This window comes from Peromyscus leucopus, chromosome 5 (assembly GCF_004664715.2).
Source record: "Peromyscus leucopus breed LL Stock chromosome 5, UCI_PerLeu_2.1, whole genome shotgun sequence".
Classification (NCBI taxonomy): domain Eukaryota; kingdom Metazoa; phylum Chordata; class Mammalia; order Rodentia; family Cricetidae; genus Peromyscus; species Peromyscus leucopus.
The window spans coordinates 108931862-108939933 of record NC_051067.1 but is presented as its reverse complement, the minus strand read 5'-3'; positions in this window follow the sequence as shown (position 1 = coordinate 108939933).

Sequence of the window (8072 nt, the reverse complement as noted above, 5' to 3'; positions counted from 1 at the left end):
GAGGGGAAAAACATGATCAAAATATATTATATGAAAAAAAATTCAATAAAAAAATTAAAAAGGCAGTGCCACCACACCTGACCCCCTATTTATTTTATTATTATTACTACTATCATTATTTTAGTTTTTATATTTTTTATTTTTGTGTGTGTGTGTATGAGTGTTTTGCCTGTGTGGATATATGTACACCACATGTTTGCCTGATACTGTTGGAGGTCAGAAGAAGGTGTTGGATCCCCTGGAACTGAAGTTATAGATGGCTACCATGTGGGTGTTCTAGGAGTCGAACTCAGGTCCTCTGAAAGAGCAACAAGGGCTCCTAACCACTATGGCATGTATTTTATTTTATTTTTTGAGACAGTCTTAACTATGCAGTTCAGGCTGACTGTGAACTTCTAGCATGCCTCCTGTCTCTACCTACTGAGCAGTGATTACATGTTGTGCTACCACATCTAACTAACAGACTTATTTTTAAAAAGAGAATAAAAGATAACCCATAGAAGGCTTGGAGAGATGCCCAGCAGTTAAAGAGCATGGGCCGCTCTTGCAAAGGACTCATTGGGTAGTTCACAACACCTGTAATTCCAGCTCCAGGGGAGCCAACACCCTCTTCTGACCTCCACAGACAGCTCCTCTTACATGGAAACACACACACATATAAATATAATTTTTAAAAAATTGTTTGTTTTAAATATAAATCAGAGAGTGATTGATAGATTTTTTTTCTTTTTTATAAATCATTTTAAGTGATTTACTTATTTTTATTTTATGAATGGTGTTTTGTCTGCATGTATGTCTGTGTTGGATCCCCTAGAGCTGCAGTTACAGACAAACACAAGCTGCCAGGTGGGTGCTGGGAACTGGGTGCTCTTAATCATCTAGATCCAGATAAAAGATGTTTTCAACAAACACAACTGCATTCTCTCCACACTGCCACTAGGCTAAAATATAAAGGAGAGAGAGACATATTAGATGGAGTAAATATTTAGGGAACAAATTTGGCTTTGTTTTCCACAATAAAGAAAAGAAACTGCCACCTAAAATTATGTATCCCTCTCCATGAGCAATCTACAGTTACATCTAAAACTTTTACTTTTACCCACCTTACCACTTCCTGTCTCCTCTCTCTACAGTCCTCCAAACGTCTATGGTCTACCAGTGGCTAGCTCTGCCCTCTGACTCTAAGCAAGCTTTGTTAGCACATGATCAAAATATCACACATCTGTTACTGGAGCTATCTCCAGTCCCACCCAGGCCGGCAGCTACTCAGACTCAAATAAACACACAGACGCTTATATTATTTATAAACTGTATGGCCGTGGCAGGCTTCTTGTTATCTAGTTCTTATATCTTAAATTAACCCATTTATATTAATCTATAAGTTGCCACATGGCTCGTGGCTTACCGTTATCTTAACATCTTCTTGTGGCAGCAGCTGGCAGTGTCTCTCTTCTCGGCCTTCCACTTCCCACAATTCTCCTCTCTCTTTGTCCCACCTATACTTCCTACCTGGCCACTGGCCAATCAGGACTTTATTTATCCATCAATCATCCACAGCACACATCATTTCCCCCTTTTTGTCTAAATAAAAAGCAAAGGTTTTAACTAACATAGTAAAACTATATACAATAAGTACAATAACTGTATACAAATAAACACAGGTAAGAATTACATTAACAATGTCTAGTCCATTTGCTTTGACAAATTCAGAGAAAATACTCTTATTATATATGGCATTCCAACATGTGGCCAAAATTTCCACATGAAACCTGACAAAACTTGAAGAAGAATTCTAGATACAGAACAGAGTCAAGCATGGCTTCTTGGTAGCTTCCTTTTCTCCTGTGGGCTCAGTTCGCTGGCAGAGGCACTGTTCTTTTAAGAGAAGGCTTTCTGGCTCGGTGCTAGTGGCAAAAGTGGGCAGCATGCTACTCAGTGGTGGCATGGGCCTAGAAACTTCCCAGAGTTGGGGCAGTAAACGTGGCTCCCCAAGCTGGCAGTAAATGAACCCCCAGCCATGAGACTAGCCTCTCAGGGAATGCAGCAGGAGGAGCCAGTCATTTCCTGCATCTTCTGTTCCTCCATCCAAAGGCCCAAGACCACTTCCTGTCTCCTCTCTCTACAGTCCTCTAAAACTCTGTGGCCAGCTAGTGGCTAGCTCTGCCCTCTGAATCCAAGCAAGCTTTATTTGTCAGAACACAATCAAAATGTCACACAACAGCAGCCTTTTTCCTAATTATCCAAAACTGGCAAGAATACAAATGTCCATCAGCAGGAGAATGGATGGGTAAATTGCGGGCTTTCATACAATGAAACACAATACTCAGCTATAAAAAGGAACAACATGGATAGAACTCAAAGACATGTGCAAAAGAACCCAGACAGAAGATTGCTTCGTGTGAGATTCTGTTTATAAGAACTTCAAGAACCAAGGAAACTAATCAAATCCCTTGTCTATTTACTCTATAATAGTAAAAAAAAAATAAGTCTAGAGATTAAAAAGATGTCTTAATCTGACTCATATTCAATATAAACTGGCTATCTTAATGAGATATGTCTTTTGAAATATCAAGAACATGTAAAATAAAAAAAAAAAAAAAAAAAAAAAAATAAGACTCAAAGTGGGGAATGTGACTTGTTGGTAGAGATTATGCTTAGCATGCTCAATGTCCAGGGTTCTAATCTCAGGACCCAAAAATAAAGGCTACATAATGAGATTTTTGTCTCAAAATAATTAAATTATATTTGGATTTAAAAATAGACTAAAGCCAGACAGTGGTGGCTCATGCCTTTAATCCCAGCACTCGGGAGGTAGAGCCAGGTGGATCTCTGTGAGTTCCAGGTCAGCCTGGTCTACAGAGAGAGATCCAGGACAGGCACCAAAACTACACAGAGAAACCTTGTCTAGAAAAATACCAAAAAAAAAAAAATAGACCAAAGGTTTAAACCAAGCATTGCCAAGTCAAGTTTTCTGAAGTCCTGGGAATCAGGCATGCTATGCAAGCCTTCTATTAACTGAGCTACAGCCCAGCTTTAATTAATTAATTTATTTGTGTGTGTGTGTGTGTGTGTGTGTGTGTGTGTGTGTGTGTTGCCTGTGTGCATGCAGAGCCCACAGAGGCCATTGGATCCCTTGGAACTGGAGTGACTGAAGGCTGTGAGCCACTATGTGGCTCCTCAAGAAGAACTAGTGTTTTTTTTTATTTATTTATTTATGAGACAGAGTTTCTCTGTGCAACAGCCCTAGCTGTCTTGAGCTACTATGTGGCTCCTCAAGAAGAACTAGTGTTCTTTATTTATTTATTGTTTTTTTTGAGACAGAGTTTCTCTGTGCAACAGCCCTCCCTGTCCTGAAACTCGCTCTGTAGACCAGGCTAGCCTCAAACTCACAGAGATCTGCCTGCCTCTGCCTCCCAAGTTCTGGGATTAAAGGTGTGCACCACCACCACCCCACCACACCACCCAGCTTATTTTTTATTATCTTTCTTATTTATTTATTTATTTATTTATTTATTTATTTATTTATTTATTTGGTTTTTCAAGACAGGGTTTCTCTGTGTAGCTTTTTAGAGCCCATACTGGAACTTTCTCTGTGGACCAGGCTGGCCTCGAACTCACAGACATCTGCCTGCCTCTGCCTTCTGAGTGCTAGGATTAAAGTGTGCGCTGCTGCCACCGTGCACCACCTGGCTGTTTTTGTAGTTTTTACTTATTTATTTATTTGACTTTTTAAAAGATTTATTTATTTACTTTTTAAAAGATTTTTTGCGGGTTGGTGACTTTAATAATCGAAGAGAGGATCTTGATTACATGTAAATAGCTCAAAAGGAAATAACAAAAATTTAAAAAAAAAAAAAAAAAAAAGATTTACTTTATTAAATGAAATATTTAATAAGTCAAATATGTATATGAGTGACTTGTCTTCATGTATACCAGAAAGGGGAATCAGATCCCATTATAGATGGTTGTGAGCCACCATGTGGTTGCTGGGACTTGAACTCAGGTCCTCTGGAAGAGGAGACAGTGCTCTTAACCTCTGAGCCATTTCTCCAGCCCTACTTACTTATTTTTATGGCTGGAGAGACAGTTGTGGATCCTGAGAACCAAACTCTTACATTTTTGGTTGTGAGCCTAACCTTTAATGGCTGAGCCATCTCTCCAGCCCTTATTTATTAATTTTGTGTGTGTGTGTGTGTGTGTGTGTGTGTGTGTGTGTGTATCTGAATGTATGTTATGTATATCATGGGCACAAAGTCAGAGGAGGCCAGAAGAAGTTATTGGATACCCTGGTGGTGGAGTTATAGGTATTTGTACAGAAGTGGGTGCTAGAGAATGAACCTAACTCCTCTGGAAGAGCATCATACCCTCTAGCAGCTCAGCCATCTGTCCAGCCCCACTTTTTGTTTTGTCTTCTTGGTGAGGTTTCACTGTCTATTCCTGGCTGGCCTAAAACTTGATGTGTAGACCAGGCAATTATGCCTCCCAAGTGCTAACATACATGTGTTATCACACCCCACTCCCAGTTCTGTCTGTGCATACATGTGTGTGTGCGCGAGCATGCGTGCATGTGTGTGTGTGTGTGTGTGTGTGTGTGTGTGTGTGTGTGTGTAAATCGATTCTCTCTTGTTACCTGGTGGGATCCAGGGACTGAAATTACTGTCGTCAGAACTATGCACACCCATATCCTGAGCCATCCTGCTGGCCCTCCCTCTTCTTTGTTGTTTGTTTGTTTACTTTTATTTGGACAGAAAGTCTTAGTAAGCTGCCCAGGCTCAAGTTGAACCAGCTCTTAGCCAGCCAGACAACTTGAGATCCTTCTGCCTCAGCCTCAGCTAGGATGACAGGCATGCACCAATAGCCCATGATCCAGAAATTTTTTATATAATAAATATTTCTATTGCTCTATTCCTGTTCCTTCCTTTGTACCTTGAGTATGAAATAATGGTTGGACACTTTTTTTTTTTTTTTTTTTTTTTTTTTGGTTTTTCGAGACAGGGTTTCTCTGTGTAGCTTTGCGCCTTTCCTTGAACTCACTTGGTAGCCCATGCTGGCCTCGAACTCACAGAGATCCGCCTGCCTCTGCCTCCCGAGTACTGGGATTAAAGGCGTGTGCCACCACCACCCGGCTTTGGCTGGACACTTTTTATCTAGTTACTTTAACAAGGGTGCCATTTTTTAAAAATCACGGTGTAAGATTCCTAGGTATGTATGATACATCTCACGATTTATTTAAAACTTCTATTATCAGATCTTTTTGGTTGTATTTTTTTCTACAGTATTAGTAACCACTGATGAAAAGTCTTTAAATCGTGGTGCTCATTTATGAGTCTTCCTCCAGGAATAATTTCTAAAGATGCAATGTGTGTGGTCTCCTGGTGCTTTGCTTTTTTTATGAGTTCCTCTCTGGAAAGGTTGTATTGAGTGACACTCCCACCATCTATGGCTGAAAGGACCTATTGTACAGCACCTTCCCTGCAATGGGTATTATTAATTTTTAAAACCTTGCTGGGACTGAGTGTCTCTAACCCCAGCATTTGAAAGACAGAGGCAGGCAGATCTCTGTGAGTTTAAACACAGCCTGCTCTATATAGAAAGTTTCAGGCCCACCAGGGCTACATAGTAAGACACTTCTACAAAATAAGAACAACAAATAAAAGTAAAAGAAAAATACCTATGTCTACCTCAGGCCTACACATACACTGTGCACACATGTGCACATGCACTTCCACACACATAGAAACACTCATACACAGGCTGGAGAGATGGCTCAGTGGTTAAGAGCACTGACCTCTTCCAGAGGTCCTGAGTTCAACTCCTAGCAACCACATGGTGGCTCACAACCATCTGTAATGAGATCTGGCATCCTCTTCTGGCCTGCAGGGACTCATGCAGGCAGAACACTGTATCATAATAAATAAATAAATTTAAAAAAAAAAAAAAGAAAGAAAGAAAGAAGAAAAAAGGAACACTGTTAATTGCAACTGGATTGGGCAGTATTTGCAGGCATTAACTTATTTCCTGTTCACATCTTAATTACAGCTCTATAAATTGTCCATTTGGTAGTCTGGACTCTCAAGTAGACGGGGAAAAATTAGATGCCCAAAGCTTAAATTCTTACCCTAAGCCGGTTAAACAGATATCCAGGACCAGCCTGTACTTAACCCAGAGATGGTGGCTTTTCCCCTACACCACTCTGCCCCCTAGTGGAGAAGACTGGAGCTTCTGAAACAACCGAGTCCCACAGAGGAGTTCCCTCTGACGGTGTATTTGTGGTAGATAAAGATGGGTACAACCATGTAACACTGGGCTTTCAAAAAATTAGAACAATACCAGGTGTTCTGGAGTATCAGAACTCGGGAGATGGAGGCATGAGAGGTTTGGGAGTTTGAGGTCAGCATGGGCTACGTTAGGCTTGTTTTAAAAGCAATAAATGAAAAATGAGAATCCTCATGAAGGTGTGCACTTCAGATTGAGCTAAGTGAGATGCCTGCCTGCCCACCTGCCTTCCTTCCTTCCTGATAGTGTCTCATGTGGTGTCCTTGCTGGTCTTGAACTCCAAATCCTCCTGCCTCCATCTCCCAAGTGCTGGAATTACAGGGGCTTTTGTTTCACCTGTTTGTGAGACAGGATCTGACTAGGTAGCCTGGGCTGACCTCAGTCTTGTAAATCCTACTACCCCAAAAGGTAGGTTGCAGGCACCACATCTGGCTGAGATTTATGCGCTTTATATAAGTTGCATGGAGAAAAAAGAAAGGAAGGAAGGGACGTTTTATTTTTACAGTGCTAGAGACAGAATAACTTCTAAAAGTTTTCCTTGGAGCTCCATGTACACACACACCACACAAAATATTTGTTGAACCCTTACAAGCTGAGCCCTGTGTTGAGGTTGTTTTTGCTCTTTTGGGATCCCACCACCCAGCTTGCTTATGAATGCCTGACCTTAGCTTGGCTTGTTTCTTGCCAGCTTTTCTTAACTTTAAGTTATCCCACCTACCTTTTGCCTCTGGGCTTTTTCTTTTTCTTCTGTGTATTTTACTTTCACTCTTACTCTGTGTCTGGCTGTGTGGCTGGGTGGCTGGCCCCTAGCATCCTCCTCTCCTTGTTCTCTTATTCTTAAATTTTCTGCCCAGATTTCTACTTCTATTTATTCTCTCTGCCTGACAGCCCTGCCTATCCTTTCTCCTGCTTTGCTATTGGCTGTTCAGCTCTTTATTAGAGCATCAGATGTTTTAGACAGGCACGGTAACACAGCTTCACAGAGTTAAACAAACGCAACATAAAATAATGCAACACATCTTTGCATCATTAAAATAAATGTTCCACAACATAAAAATAGAAAAGTAGCCGGGCAGTGGTGGCGCATGCCTTTAACCCCAGCACTCGGGAGGCAGAGCCAGGCGGATCTCTGTGAGTTCGAGGCCAGCCTGGGCTACCAAGTGAGTTCCAGGAAAGGCACAAAGCTACACAGAGAAACCCTGTCTCGAAAAAAACAAATAAATAAATAAATAAATAATAAAAATAGAAAAGTAACACATCTTAAAATAATATTCTACAGCCGGGCGGTGGTGACACTCTTTTAATCCCAGTAGGCAGAGCCAGGATCTACAGAGCAAGATCCAGGACTGGCACCAAAACTACACAGAGAAAGCCTGTCTCGAAAAACACCAATAGTAATAGTAATAATAATAATAATAATAATGATAATAATAATAATATTCTACTACAGCCCTGAGCTAAGGACACCAGAAATACTACATCATCTCATTTTAATACAATCCCGTGAGGTACCTCCATTATGTGCGCTTGACAGAAAGGAGAAGAGACACTCAGAAGGGAAAGTAATTTGCTCAAGGTTGATACAGTAACAAGTAGAACTGTCAGGATGTGAAGGTGGATAATTTTGCTCCTTTTAAGTAAAGCAAGCAGGTTGGGCTCACCAAGAAGCTTGGATTGCCATAGCTAGGACTGCTTCAGAGAGTGGCTCCAAAGTCTTACTGCACCTGGGCTCTGAAGTGGGTTCAAAGCTAGCCCGGCAACTTTGCAGGACCTGTCTTAAAATATATTTTTACTGG